At 38.7% G+C, this 16,349-nt stretch overlaps 1 protein-coding gene across 1 annotated transcript in view; it reads right to left on the minus strand.

The window, feature by feature from the left end:
* Nucleotides 1-16,349, minus strand: part of LOC145279896 (uncharacterized) — a gene marked incomplete at its 5' end in the record, with an annotated part of 54,249 nt that overhangs the window by 26,609 nt on the left and 11,291 nt on the right. The gene's annotated exons all lie outside the window — the stretch shown is intronic.

Genomic DNA, 16,349 nt, shown 5'->3' on the forward strand with positions numbered 1-16,349 from the left:
AGAATCAGTCTCAGACATTTTAAAATGTGACAAAATATATTGCATTATAACAATTATTATATTATATTATATTATATTATTATTATTATTATTATTATTATTATTATTATTATTATTATTATTATTATATAACAATATTAATTAATATTTTAAAATGTGACAAAATATATTGCATTATAACAATTATTATATTATATATTATTGTTATATAACAATATTAATTAATATTTTTAAATATGACAAAAGATATTGCATTATATCAATTATTAAGTCATAAGCAATTTTTATGATCTTTAAGATTTCATTTAAATACCATAATAATTGGATAAAAAAAATAACTTTAGAGCAATTTAAGTATCGCAATAATTGCATTTTATTATGGATTTTTTTTTCAATTTTCGATCGATACGTCCGTTCAGTCTCTAAAGGCAAAGTATACCACCGGTAGGAGCAGCTGCGCATGTAACTGTGAAACAAGGGTTGCGCAATCTCCACAACACCTGTCCTGGATCGGTACTATTTGAGTCCAGTGGCAAGGAGAATTCCAGGACGACTGGAAACAATGCCGAGATACGCGGAGAGCACTTACAGCACCTGGAAATCCCAAATTGTCACCCATTTTAGTATTGACCAAGCTCAACGTTGCTCAACTTTGGTGATTCAGTGGAACCGGTGTGTCAACGTGATTTTGCCATATAAGACATGTCGATTAGATATTAAAAGTTAACAACTGTTTTCGCTAACACAATCCATCTCTCTTTTCTTCCCTTTTCCTCTAATCCTTTCAGAGTTCCTCTATTTTTCATTAATCTTAATCCAACTCTAATCCACTTCAATTAATGTAACCATTTCCGTTGATTAGCTCTCCGTCTTTAGAAAATTGCCTTTTATTATTTGTTGTGGCTTTCTAATGCGCACGATACAAAGACGCTTTCATTGAATGTTTTCATTTGTGAACAAATACATTTAACGCTGAAATGAAATTTACTTTCTGAAGTCAATAATTGCTTTATAATGTGTTTATATAAACATTTTATTTTGAATTACTTCGTTGATGTCAAAACAATAACGCTTTGTAATGTTTTCGGCATCTAGCGACCTCTACAGTGTAAGGATGTGATTTTACTGCTTGCCGGGTGAGTCGGAGGTATTTATGTCGATAAGGGTGCAAATGTTTCAAGTTCGGTGAAACACATTCTATTAAAATACTTGTAAAACAAGCACAGAGATGCAACATTATGGCGATGTGACAGAGGTTGGAGTTTGTTTGATAGTGCGAGGCTTTTTAAATTGGCAAGTTTTTTTAACCCTGTCTAAGGGTGAAAGACTAATGGCAGATACACCAGACCAGATGTGGCAACAATACTCCATGCTTGGGCGAATACTAGATTTGTAGATATACAGGTTATTCTCAGATTAGAGTAATTTTCTAGCATGGTAGAGAGTAACGTTTCCAATGTATTTGTTCCAATTCATTTGCCTGTAAATGTTAAGCCGAGAAGTTTAAACGAAAAGTTTCCAGGTAGCGTATTATTTATTATGGCAATCAATGGTTGAGAAGTTTTTTTTTTTTTGTAATTGTTAAAGAAAACAAGCTTAGTCTTGGCAGCATCTATTTATATCTCCATTCCACTGACGTTGGAGGTCTTCCTCTAAGGTTTCAGCCATTGCTTTAGATATGCGTTCATTCGTTTTTCTTTTCGTATTTCTTATAGAGCGTGGTGTCATCAATCAATATACCCATGGTCATGAGGGTGGTCATTTATGAATATGATGAATAAGAAAAGTCCAGTGACCCTTCTAAATTAAATTTAAAACCTTATGATCGTTTGGTTCAAGAAAAAAAACAGTTCACTGAGGGACGCCCCATGGTTCGAACCTGGAATAGTGGCACCTAGGTAAGATACTTCAATATTGCAAGTTACTGAAAATAACTGGTCCAACACTAAATTGGGGCAGCGAATTATAATATGTAAATAAAAACAATCAACAGATTGCATCGAGAAACGTGTTCCTATCGTTGAAAGTATTATTAGTTAGAAAATCGAAAAATGTTATATTATTATTTGTTAAATGATTAAAATCGGTTTGTTTTTCTGAGGCTTTCGTTAAGACAACATATTCATAGAAAAAGATTAGTGATTATTCATTTTGCTTAGTGTATTGACCCGAGGGTTTGGCTCCTCGTGGAAAGAGAAAAATTTATACTCTCAATTTTGCTGACGGTTGTTATAATGTCTAAATCGATGTGTATTGCGGAGTTAGCTCACATTTTGGGACGAAGAACTTGGTCACACCTCTGAAAACATTTTTTTCAAATTGTTTTTCCGTTTTATTTTCTAGCCTTCGAGGAAAAAATTGAAGAATAAAGACCCGCCATTTCCTCTAACACACTAGATCACTTTTCTTCCATCTCTCTCTCTCTCTCTCTCTCTCTCTCTCTCTCTCTCTCTCTCTCTCTCTCTCTCTCTCTCTCTAATGCTAATCTTCTCAGATTTCCTTCATTAATGTTGATCCACTTTAATCCACTGCTGTCCAATTCGCATGATTTGCAAACAAAATATTTCGTCATAAAATAATTTTGCTTTGCTAAAAACAAATTCATAAAACACAATTAAAAGAACGAATATCTCAAACCTAATGATCATAAAATTAAAAGAATGGAACAATCTTCTTTTACGACAAACTGCAAAACATTCCTTTTCTCTGTTTATTCAGAGTTAAAAGTACAAAACAGACCATCAAACAGAGAATTCAAAAAGTCTATTAAAAATGTAATATCACAGCAAACTATGGTCATCTTTTCGATTCAGGTCTCAATTTCACTTTCGGTTGTTTCCTTTTAAATTTTTGCGATATTTTTGCTGAATAAATTGTTAGGTAAACGTAGAGAATAGTTTTAAAATAGTTTTATTCTCAATAATGGCGTTATTATTTAGAGACATTATGTTTAACATGGGGAGCGGTAACTGGAATTTAAGGGGATGTAAAAATCGTGTAGATACTCCAAGAGAGAAAGAGAGAGAGAGAGAGAGAGAGAGAGAGAGAGAGAGAGAGAGAGAGAGAGATGAGTAGATAAAGGTTTTCATAAAGTCTATCACACGATACACACGAATTGCGAATAACGAATAGCAAACGTTAATCGAGCCGCCGGATGTTCTGAGTTACCTTAAGTAACCAGGCAATTTATATAATATTTTAGTTGTTCTTTCCTTAAAAAAAAAAAAAGCTAAATACAATTTTTAAGGGTCAAACTGATTAAGAAAAGAGTAAATTCGAGAAATTTAACCTTTGTAGCAGTTTGGTCTAAATAATTAATATGATTACAAATGCAATGATTAAAGAAATATTTTATTTCAATGAAGCCATGTTGTTTCTGTCTCTGCTTCATTAACACAACAGGGTATTTAATACAATTGAGGGAACCTTATTTCTAACGCAATTCAATTGAACCAACAATATCAAATATACAGACGCACATCCATTACTTTTTACATACACCAAAATATATTGCGCAGCCACGTGACTAACAATGACTATTCATATTCTAGAAAGCCATTAATCGAACCGAGAAAGTATTGCGATGCCAGGTTTTTCTAAAATATTTATTATTTTCAAGCAAACGTATTTTTGAATTTATTTTATAGCGAAATTATTGAAAATTTTAATATATATACTATCATAAATATTTTTATAATATTTATTAATTTCTTAAATTGTCCATCGGCGAGATTTTCTCTTTTTACAAGGTGGTCACCACTTATCAAGACCCGGAAGCCACTCAGAGATAAGGGTTATTGTAAGTACAGTACGTTAGTGTGGATATTTAAAGTGTCTACTTAAGGGAGCGGTTCATCAGGAATTTGTTCACGTTGGACTTGAAGACATCCAAGTTGTAGTCAGGAGGGAAGCAGGCAGACGGCAGAGAGTTACACAGGCGTGCAGTTCTAAGAAAGAAGCTTTGTTCATGGAATCTCCGTTTTGATTTAGGCACAGATAAAGAGTGGGGAAAGTGTTTGGCAGTGGATTCATCTAGACGGGTGTTTGTTGTAAAAGATTGGCGAGGGGGGACCAGAGATTGGAGTTCAGACGAGCACCTGCCATGCAAATAACGATAAAACAAAGATAGGCTTGCAACGTCTCTTCTGTGGGAGAGAGGTTGCAGGGAAGAGAAAGGGGCATCCCCCACTAAGCCACGAAGTCTATTTTGTACTCTAAGGCAGGAAAGGCTGTTTTTAGCAGCTCCTGCCCAGATATGGCAGCAGTATTCCATCCTTGGACGTACTTGGCTTTTATATAGATAGAGAATTGCATCAGTAGTGAGATATCTTCTTGAGAGGTAGAAGGATCCCACCATCTTTCCAGCGACCTTGGCAACAGACGATGTACGTGTTCCATTTCAGATCAGGAGTGAAGGTCAATCCCAGAAGCTTGTCAAAACATGGGGCTTCTCCTAGACGAGAGCCATCCATTTCAATTGATGCCAGATGGGGATCACAGCGTTGATGATGTAAGGATAGGAGTTTTGTTTTAGATGCCTTAAAGGTAACCAGCCACGTCTTCCCCCACTGAACCACTCGTTCGAGATGCGAGGAGGGACATCAACAAATCTTTAAGTCCCCAAGTCTAGTAGCAGAAATTTTGTTTTTACACGTAGTAGCAGAAACAGACATAGTAGTTGACAGTGTGTCTGCCTTTTTATCTTTTTAATTTTTGATTGTAGCTGCCACAGTCATGACATGAGTAAAGTTATTTTCTTTCTTCGTAATAGCAGTTAATAACAACATCACTTTCTATATGAATATCTTAACATTTTAATAAACTTTTTAATTGCTATTAGCATACAGTATGTAGTAATATTTCTCCCACGCAGGAGCTGAGAGACACTTATGTTTCCTTGTACAGATAGAATATAAAAAGGTAGAATTTTCTTCTAAGTCCTACATTAAGACTGATTGTCTCTTACATCACTTCCTTGAACACGTCAGCTTGATTTTTAAGGTTAATTTCTAGTGATAATTTTCAATTCCTTCTTTAACTAATTTCGATTTACGTTTCTACATAATTAAGCATAATTTATTACTATGGTTAGATATTTTTAATCAAAAAAGTCTACATAAAGTTCGGTTTTATAAGTGAAGAAATATACTTTTGTTTTCGTAATATAATAACATAATAGTATTTGTGTGATGTAGATTTTTTAAATTCTCATAAAATATTTCATGAATTAAAATATCATCTTTATTTGAATTTATATTTTACAAGAATATATGTATTTAATAAGACGATATTTAGATTTAGTGCAAATGTCTTTATTTATAAAAAAAAAACATTATTGTCTACATGCGTACATAAATGTTTCCGCTGTGATTTATATTGAAATCCAGCTTCTCTTTTTTTTTTTACTCATGCTAACCCCTAACAAGTCATATCGCCACTTGAACGTAAGGGATTACTATTTTGGACCAAACCTAGGAAAGATGAACAAGATCTTGTTTTACGTTACAGGTAAACTTCTGCATATAAATCAGGGAAGCAAGCAGCATAAAGGAAATTCCTAAGTTTAGCCTCTCGAGAGAAGCCGCTATTAAAGTAAAAAGCTTTCTAGCATTTAGGGAGCTCAACAGTGAAGGGGTGTGATTTTGTTTTACTAAGCAAGTTTGTCGGGCACATGTATGTCGACGGGGCACAAATGCATCGAATTAATCAGAGAATATTCCATTAAAATATTTGTTAGACGGGCACAGAGATGCAACATTGCGGAGATAGGACAGGGTGTGTAGCTTAGTTGACAAAGTAGGACCTATTAGATTAAAGAGTATTTTGTGATCCTATCTAAGAGGGGGGAGACTAGTAGTAGATGCACTAGCCCAGAAGTGGCAATAATATTTCATGCACAGGCGGATGGTGGCCTTATAAATGTATAGGATACTCTCAGTTGTGAATAAACTTCTAGCACGATAGAGGGAACCCATCTTCTTTGCAGCAGCCTTCGCAATGTCCTCAATGTATATGTTCCAGTTCATATTGCCCGTAATGTTGGACGTAGGAGTTTGAAGACAGAACTATCAGATAAGGTGTTATTTGTCATGGATATGGGTGGTTGGAGAAGTGTCTTGTAATTGTTAAAGGAAAGCAGTTTAGTCTTTCATGCGTTAAATGTTACAATTCATTTACGGACCTATTCTACTACAGTCTGGACGTCATTTTTTAACGAGGCTGCCATCGTCATAGATTTATGTACATCCGTTTTCCCCCCGAGCATGCTATAGAGCATTGTATTATCAGCAAATATATCCATCTCGGACACAATTTTATCAGGAATATCGTTTATGAATATTAGGAATAATAGTGATCCAAGATCGACCCCTGAAGCACTCCCGCATTAAAGTTATGAAGGTCCATCTATGACAACCTAAATGATCCTATTGTCTAAGAAGAATCTAATTATAGTTAGTATACGTCCAGTTATAACGTAAGATCTAATTTTCATTCGCAGCCCTTCATGCAAGACTTTGTCAAAGGCCTTGGATATATTAAAGGCTGCAGCCCTGGCTCCGACTACCTTATCTAGTGCAGATATAACTGTTAAATTATCTGCAGTAGTGCGACATTGTCTAAATCCATACTGTTTGTTAGAGAGAAGATTAGCTTTTGCGAGGAGTGGACTAATGCTTGATTAATTAACGATTGATTTTAGCGAAGAGGAGGACGATACTGATTGGTCGATAATTGAGAGGGTCATTTATGAAACAGTAACAACTATATAGTCACTATGTACACACACACACACACACACACACACACACATATATATATATATATATATATATATATATCCATATATGTGTGTCCATATATATATATATATATATATATATATATATATATACAAATACATACATATACATATATATAATAGCTGTACCATGCCACGCGTTACAGTGGCTCAATTTGGTGTAATAGAAAAATCTAATAAAAAGAGAAAATAAATGTTTCTTATATTCTTAGTACAGAAATCCACTCCAAAAAGGGGAAAAGAAGGCGAAAATGAAAAAAATGGTACTCTTGCAGAATTTGATCTTGATCCTTGGGAGTTTCCGTCAACTATGGTTTGGGCTCAACCAACAATCAGTGGATGAAGCCGAACATTGCAAAAATACTGAAACGCTAAATGTTTTATTTTTGTTTGTTTTCTGTATACAAAAATGCGAGTTAGTAATTAATATTTGGGTGATGGGAGGGTTATTATACACAGATTCGAAAGACTTGTCCAAAAACAAATAAATGAAAGCAAAGGTAAGGTAAGTTACGTTTCTACCTAACTGGATAATTGTTTAGTGTTTTTATGTAATGTAAAATGTTTAATCGGCTCGAAAAACAGAAATGGTCGCAGACTCTGTTGAATACGTTAAGTTTGAGAAAGTAATTTGAAAACTAAAAACAATACAAAACAGTGTCAGAAACCCACCGAATATATGTTACCATGAGATAGTTTTTTTTGTTTTTTTTTACACAGTGGTCACCACTTATCAAGGCCCGGAAGCCACTCAGGGATAAGGGCTATTGCAAGTACATTACGTTAGTGTGGAGATTTGATGAAGTGTTTACTTACTCTTAGTTGGCATAATCGGTGGGTTTCTGATAGTATTTTGTATAGTTTTTTTAGTTTTAACTCACTTTCTCAAACTTAAAGTAATCAACAGTGTCCGCCACCATTTGTAGCTTTCAAATACACCGATAAACACTGTTTTTTGAGCTGACTAAACGTTACATTAAATGAAAAGGGTTTGTATTACTAAACACAGATACAAAGAAGTCAAAAAATAAATATATAACAAATAAATGTTATCAAAGGCAAGAAAAGTAAATGTTCTACCTAACTGGATAAGATTGTAGTGTTTTTATGCAATGTATAATGTTTAATCGGTTCAAAGACATTCAATGTTTATTGGTATATTTGAAAAATACAAATGGCGGAAGACTGTATCGAACACGTTAAGTGTGAGGAAATTTTGGGGAAATGAGTTAAACTAAAAAACTATACAAAATACTGTTAGGAACTCGCTCAATATATGTTACCGTGACGTAGGCTGGCATATAATCGGTGGTTTTAAAGTTTTGCTCGATACAGGTGACGACTTTTAAAAGTCCCTTTTAGTGATTACCTGGTTTGAGGATATTTGTACAACTAAACGGAAAATCTGGCTCCAAAAATCCGGTATTATTTTACTTTAAGGCCCGTTTCACGTTCGTATATAACGAAATATTTTATTGTAGATTTCGGTGTGCCAAAAACGAATCTGCAAACCGTTTCCGTCGCAAAAAGAGAGTTTTAATGATATGAAGAAATTACTTTTTCGAAAAGTGGGTGATCACTTTTCAATGTAAATTTAACTTAAAATGAGCACCCACTTTCTAGCCACATAAGAGAGGGGAATTTTTCTGTGTGTTTCTTGGCTAAAAATTTTTTTGTTTGATTTCTCTTGCATGCTAATAACCCTGAACTCTGGGACTATTTTCCATTTCACAGCCGTAGCCTTCGTGTACTCTATGCGCGAGTAAAAACGAAAGCTGTTTAGCCAAAAAACATGGGAAAAAATCCCCCCTCTTACGTGACTAGAAAGTGAGTGCTCATTTTAAGTTAAGTTTACATGGAAAAGTGATCGCCTACTTTTCGAAAAAAGTAATTACTTCATATCATAAAAACTATCTTTTTTTTTTTGCGACGGAAACGGTTTGCAGATTCTGTAAGGAAAAAGTGTAAGGAAAAATTCAAGATGGCGCCCGACTCTCTCTTTAACACGGTAAGATATCCTCAACACGGCACAAGAAGCAACAGCCACACGATTCCCCAGCCAACTCAATCGTCACTCCCCACGTCTTTCCCCTCACCCGCTTTTATCGTCGTTCTAGGCCGGCTAAATTTGCATATTCCGAGAATTCGTGTGACTTTGCGAGACATCATACTTTACAAAAGACGGCGGTCGCCATCTTGGTCTTTCTTTTCTATTTTTGGTCGGTAACGCTGAGCTGGTCTCGAGGTAAGTCTTTTTCCCCTCATCCGTCTCTCCCACGTACCCACACAACACGCAAACACGCGGGCGCTTATCTCCTGGATGCACGTTACACTCCCCCCTGATCTGATGATCACATAGAGAGCACTGGGGGGTGGCCTTTTAGTGCGTGTGCTTCTGCGAAGAGGTACATTCACTGGTTCAGATTCGGGCTCTGGATCTGGTTCCGCCTCATCAGATGAAGTATTGCTATCAGTCTCTGGAAGGGGCTCACTGAATCCGTGCATCGGCAGCTCATTGCTAGACGCTTCACTGCTTTCTTCTGTAGTTGTATGACGCACCTCGGTAGCTGGGCGAAGATCTCGCACATGTCGTGGGGTTCCATCGACCAAAACAGACTGCTGGCTAATCACTCCAGATATGTGTCCTCGCTTAAACTTGTCGGTGCACCGATTTCCTGGAGGCCGCACCCACACTGGATCTCCCACTTCATATCTGTTATATGTTCCCTTGTCGGTTGGTTGCGTAGTGTTGATTCCCTTCACTCCGACTCGGTACGTGTAAACAGCATTCGCAGGTGCGGTTGAAGGGGACGTCCCGTCCTTTGGCGTAATGTTGTACCAATATGTTGCTTCCGCAATAGTACATCGCTTCCTGGCAGCAATTCTCTTGATGCTGCGATGGCTTCTTTCAGCAATGCCATTTCCTGACGGCACATGCGCACATCGCAACCGTAGTCGGACGCCCCACTCATCTAACAACTGCCGGACTTGCTGGCTACAAAACGCTGCATCATTGTCAGTCAGGAGCTCTTCCGGCGCACCTCGCTCAAAAAAAATGGATGATAGGTGGCGAACAACATTTGCTGAATCCTGTCTGGTCATCTGCCGCCACACCGCAAATCTCGTAGGCCCGCAATCAATGAGAGTTAGAAAGGGCTTGCCACTGTAATGGGTAATATCCATGGCCAGCCGCTGCCACACACTCTCAACTTCCAAGCGACCCTTCTGCCATCGCTCTGGTGCAGGATCAATAGACTGGCAAGCCTCACAATTTCTGATGATCTGTCTGACATCCATCTTGGTCACTGCTGGGTATGCACGCCTCACAAAATAAAGGGTCCTCTTGATACCCGGATGTCCGCTCTGTGCATGAATATTTTGTATTTGACATGGGTCGATTGCAACTGCACAAGATCGAGCAGTAATCTCCATTCCCATATTCGCGGCTTCATACCATTTGTGAGGTACACGGGTCAGTTGGTCAGCACGATTACAATGTGATGGCACCAGAGTGACGCTCAGTGATAGCCCATACTCAGATACCAGGTTTTTTAGCGTGTCTAGCCTTCTCCGTATTAACATTTCGCTTGCTGCCTTGGTACGGATTCGTGTCCGTCCTGAAAGTGTGTCAGACACCCAGTGGTAGACACAGAGAGAATCTGTGTACAAGGTCAACTTCTTAGACTGCCACTGCAGGGCCAGATTTACCCCCTTTACAACAGCGTCCAGCTCTGCCAGGTTGATATGCTGAGAATCTGTTACGGGCCGCAGCAAAAAAGCATCCTCGAACACGTTTCCTCCTTGCTCCAACGATACTCCCAACGCCAAAGAACTGGCATCAACCCACACACCTACGTTGTCTCCGTTAACACACCACCGCCCACAGGCAGGGTCCTTCTTGTTCACTCTCTCCAGTGTCTCTTTAATTATCAGAGTTAGTAGGACATCATCGGATATGTCATCCCAACCCGTGGTTGTTAAATTTGCTCTGCGTTTAATCACACCAACAGCTGCGCGGAGCCAGCCACAGACCGGTAAGTGACCAACAAGTTTTCCACACCAAGAAAAAACGGTCCGCCTTGTAACGAGGTTGGGGATTCTTGGAATTTCACTGCCACGCCTCCATTGTAGGGTGCCATCTTCTTCATAAACATCCAATCCCAATACACGTGCTCCTTCCCTTAAACGTTCGGGATTCTTGCATTCCAGACCAAACTGAGCCAACTTTTCTTTGACACACGACGCAGACTGTACATCTTCATTGACGTATACGTCATCAATGTAAGCTGACGTTGAGTCCCTCATGGGCTTTTCTTGGGACAATACTGTGTTGACAATAGTCTTCATGATCTGTGGTGCCACATTTAGGCCAAAGCCAAGGCGTGTAAGGCAGTACCTCTGCCCCTGGAACCAAACTGTCTGGAACGGCCACAACGTCTCATCAACTCGCACCTGTAAATAGGCTTTTCGCAAATCCAATATTGAGACATTAGTGCCTTTCTGACGCCATTCCCTCAACTTACTGGCGCATACGTCAGCATCGGCAGTGTAGGCTTCAATATGCTTGTTAAGCTCCCTATAGTCCAGCACGGGCCGTACTTTGGACTTGTTATGCTGGACTACTGCCATCAAGGGTATTAGACCCTTCGGATGCCCAAGCTTGTCCTCAGGGTAGGGGATTAACCAGCCATCTTGGATCCACGCCTTTAGTTCCCTTTCGTATTCTGCTCGGGCCTCACTGGGTATAGGGTACTCTGCAACCCCATTCTTGAGTTTAGTCGGTGCCATTCCCTCGGTCCACTTCCAAGATGCAATCCAGGTCCTCTTGCGCGAGTCGTAGTCCACTGTAAAATCCGGCCGATCGATATGGAGCGCTGCACACACTGGGGCCTCTAAGAATCGCACCTTTCCATCCCGATGAATTGCGACTCCCCCCAGCGCCTTGATGGCATCGTATCCGAGCAACAAGTCAAACCCCAGGAGATTTCCTTGGGTCACGAGCACATTGATCTTAGTGGCTGCACCGGTGTCCGTGTAGATCTTGACAGTTCCAGCTCCACAGCATGTCTGGGTCTCGCCTCCTATCGTGGTGACTTTGATCTTCCTCTTAGTCCAACTTGGACAGCCTGGTGCTCACTATAGTATGCGAACAGCCTGAGTCGAGAAGTGCTGAGCAGGGTATCCTGTTTACGTAGACGATCATTACTGGTTGCGCCTTGTTCAAATTTTGCTCGGGGAGCAGGGCGGCGCTGACGTCCTCTCCCCTGATACGTTTCCCGCACAGTTTTGGGCTAGATGCCCCAAACCGCCACACTTAAAACAGCGCACACGCCCCCTGTTGGTGCAATTCCTTGCAAAATGTCCGCGTCGGCCGCAGCGAAAACATTTCCCATTGCTTGCAGGGTTCTGATTCGGAATCTCCCGAGCGCCAATCTGGCCTGTCTGTGTCGCCATCACAACTGGTTCCCCCAGGTCCTCCTCATCTTCGGCGGCACGGGGGACAAGATCAAAGTGTAGTATCTGTTCCGGCAGATACTGCACTTAAGATAATTTGTACCAGTCAATGGAGGGGAAACCCTCTATACTGGGACAATTATTATTTTTGGTAACCAGAGTGACCCCTTTTAGGGGAGCTAGTTTTTACCTCACATTAAAAACGGCCTTGTGCCTAATTTGCTCAGTGGGGGAGCAAATAAATACCATCTGTTCCGGCAGATACTGCACTTAAGATAATTTGTACCAGTCAATGGAGGGGAAACCCTCTATACTGGGACAATTATTATTTTTGGTAACCAGCGTGACCCCTTTTAGGGGAGCTGGTTTTTACCTCACATTAAAAACGGCCTTGTGCCTAATTTGCTCAGTGGGGGAGCAAATAAATACCATCTGTTCCGGCAGATACTGCACTTAAGATAATTTGTACCAGTCAATGGAGGGGAAACCCTCTATACTGGGACAATTATTATTTTTGGTAACCAGAGTGCCCCCTTTTTGCCTACTTTTAGGGGAGCTGGTTTTTACCTCACATTAAAAACGGCCTTGTGCCTAATTTGCTCAGTGGGGGAGCAAATAAATACCATCTTTGATGATGGCTCGAGCACGTTCCATCAAGTGTTCCATGGTCGTTGTTGAAACGCTGGTTGAGGCTCTCAGTAGCTGTTTCACCCGAGTGGGAAGGCCCGCCACAAACGCGTACGCGAGCGTCCGCTCCGACACCCCTCCACCGAACAGAACTGCGAGTTTCTTTAACTCAGCGAAGAAAACGTCCACGCTTTCCTCCGGTAGAAGTTTTCGGGAAGCAAATTTTTCATAGGCCGTACAAGGATCCATGGCAAATGCCTTGTACAGTGCAGCTTTAATTGCGGTGACATCTCCCTTTTCGGCAGCACTGAGTTGCTGATATACACTCAAGGCACCTCCAGCCAATCTCAGGGGAATTACAGTGTGTACCCTTTTCACCTCACAAAGGTCGCACGTCAGCTCGACCCTTTCAACCCAGTCGACGATGGACGTGGACCCGTCAAACTCGGGTATGAGCTTTAAGTCAAATTTCGACTCGGTCATAGTCCTAGAGGCCAAATGGCCGGAATAGCTTGTAAGGAAAAAGTGTAAGGAAAAATTCAAGATGGCGCCCGACTCTCTCTTTAACACGGTAAGATATCCTCAACACGGCACAAGAAGCAACAGCCACACGATTCCCCAGCCAACTCAATCGTCACTCCCCACGTCTTTCCCCTCACCCGCTTTTATCGTCGTTCTAGGCCGGCTAAATTTGCATATTCCGAGAATTCGTGTGACTTTGCGAGACATCATACTTTACAAAAGACGGCGGTCGCCATCTTGGTCTTTCTTTTCTATTTTTGGTCGGTAACGCTGAGCTGGTCTCGAGGTAAGTCTTTTTCCCCTCATCCGTCTCTCCCACGTACCCACACAACACGCAAACACGCGGGCGCTTATCTCCTGGATGCACGTTACAGATTCGTTTTTAGCACACCGAAATCTACAAAAAAAATGTTCTTATATACGAACGTAAGACGCACGGCCCTTAATGGAAATTTTATCAAAAATTCCGGGGGAAAATAGTTTTCAATAAAAACAGCAAATGAATTCGATAGAAAAAAATGGATGCTATTTTTTTTCTGCGTGTTTCTTGGCAAAAAAAAGGTTTTTGTTTGATTTCTTTTGCATGAACTCTGGGACTATTTTCCATTTCACAGACGTTGCCTTTGTTTACACTACGCGCGAGCATAAACGAAGGCTGTTAAATATGCACTCGTGTACCAAACTTTAACTTTTTTCATTTGCTTATGTTGCCTTTCGCACCTTTACAAACATTATTTACGTTGGCTTAACTCTTTTCATAAATATTTTTTTTAAAAAAAGTAACTAAACTATTTATTGATAATTTGTCCCATGTACAAACATTTATTTATTTACGTTGGCTTAACTCTTTTCATGAATAAAAGAAAGTTTTACTCTTTAAGAATAATAAAAGGAAAAAGTTACTAAACATTTATGATTTTCTACGTACTTAATTTGGCTACTATTAAGTACATAGTAAAATGTTGTAATTCGAAAGTCGTCAACGCGTGGTGCAAGTGAAAAGCTCATTTCTACCGGAAATGAAATGGCGAACAGTCTCACAGTTACGAAAAATATTTTTATCTTATTTAATATTTATATAATTCGCAATGTTAAATTATTTTGATAACATGAAAACATTCCTTGACTTTACAGATAGATTTTTCTGAAAATTTCAATTAAATTGGTAATGTAGAAATATAGTTTTATCGATTTGGAACGAACCAAGAATTACATTTTTATACATATACTAGCATGGGTTCCCGGGTATTTGCAGATGTATGTTGAGCAAAAAAAAAGTGGTTAATTTTTTTAACTTTGACCCCTATTATGACCCCTTAAAATTTATTGTTTTGGGCTCAACTTGAGTTATTAAGTTAGATCCATGTACAAGGAACCTATATATAAAACTTAAAGTGTTTAGACCGAAAATTGTCGGGGGGGGGGTAGAGTTCTCAAAGGTCAAATAGTTGAACTTTGACTCCTTACTCGCCAATTTTCTGGCCGAAAACCGATCACATCGATTTTCCCAAATCTCAGTACCCTGCATATCAAATTTCGAGTCTGTAGACTAAAAATTGACAGAGGTATTGCGTAGGGAAATGTACACATACAGACACGCAGATACGCAGATACACACACACACACACACACACACTTTCACTTATATATATATATATATATATATATATATATATATATATATATATATATATATATATATATATATGCAGTTTATTTATTCATTAGTTTCCAGTTTAGCTTAGTTGCACTTTCGTTTCTTTTTATTACGTTCTATTCAAGACTATATCAAACACTCTGATCCCTTTCAACTCTGATTTCTATTGTGGTAGCGTCTGTAATTTACCAGTCCAACCTATTAAAGTCACATTAAATTTGCCATTATCTGCTCTCTTTACAATATTCAAACATTGCCCTCTATTACAGACCACTATATTAAAAGTTACGTGTTGACGGGACTTAACAAGTAGATACAGAATATAGAATCGTCTTTAGCTCAGTTTTGATTCCAGCGAATGGATTGATTTCATTAACGTTAATATTAATATTAATAAAAAAAAATGAATAAATATTTCCGAACTATAGTAAAAATGAAATAAACATTACATGGTTGATATGTCGTAAAGCCTATAAGGTTATAACATACCAGATTGTTTCGCCGTATAACAGTTGTTCAGTGACGTTTTTTTTATATATAAAGGAGTCACCACTTATCAAGGCCTGGAGGCCACTAGAGGATAAAGGAATCATGATTGTACAGTAGGCAATAGGACAGTAAATTGACTAGTAATTACTTATAGCTATGATCGAAAATCGACGCTTCTAACCACTAAGTTATTTTGTCTGCTAAGTAGCTAGGTCCAAACGTTTTAAGTTACATTGGATAACATAATACGCGAGTGGCACTGTTTTGGCAAACTATTCCATAGAATAAATCAAATCTTGACTATAGTCGCAGTAATAATTTTAGAAAATAAATCATTACAAAACATAAACGTGAGAAAAAAAATCAATAATATAAACTCTAATACAATTAATCGAATCGTCATAAATAATTACAATGGCCAAAGATATAATGAGTTTCTTTTATAAAAGAATTGCCTAATTACTTTAATAGTATATCTGGCAAAAGTATATGTACACACACACACACACACACACACACACACACACGCAACACGCATATATATATATATAGTCTAAAATGCAAAGTTTACTTTAATGTATTATTACTTTTTTTTTTTTTTTACACAGTGATCACCACTTATCAAGGCCCGGAAGCCACTCAGGGATAAGGGTTATTGCAAGTACATTACGTTAGTGTGGAGATTTGATGGAGTGTTTACTTAAGGGGGCGGTTCATTAGGAATTTGTTAACATTAGACTTGAAGACATCCAAGTTGTAGTCCGGAGGGAAGCAGGCAGACGGAACAGAGTTCCACAGGCG

Source organism: Euprymna scolopes, chromosome 1 (genome assembly GCF_053919585.1).
Source record: "Euprymna scolopes isolate OS-2025 chromosome 1, ASM5391958v1, whole genome shotgun sequence".
NCBI lineage: Eukaryota > Metazoa > Mollusca > Cephalopoda > Sepiida > Sepiolidae > Euprymna > Euprymna scolopes.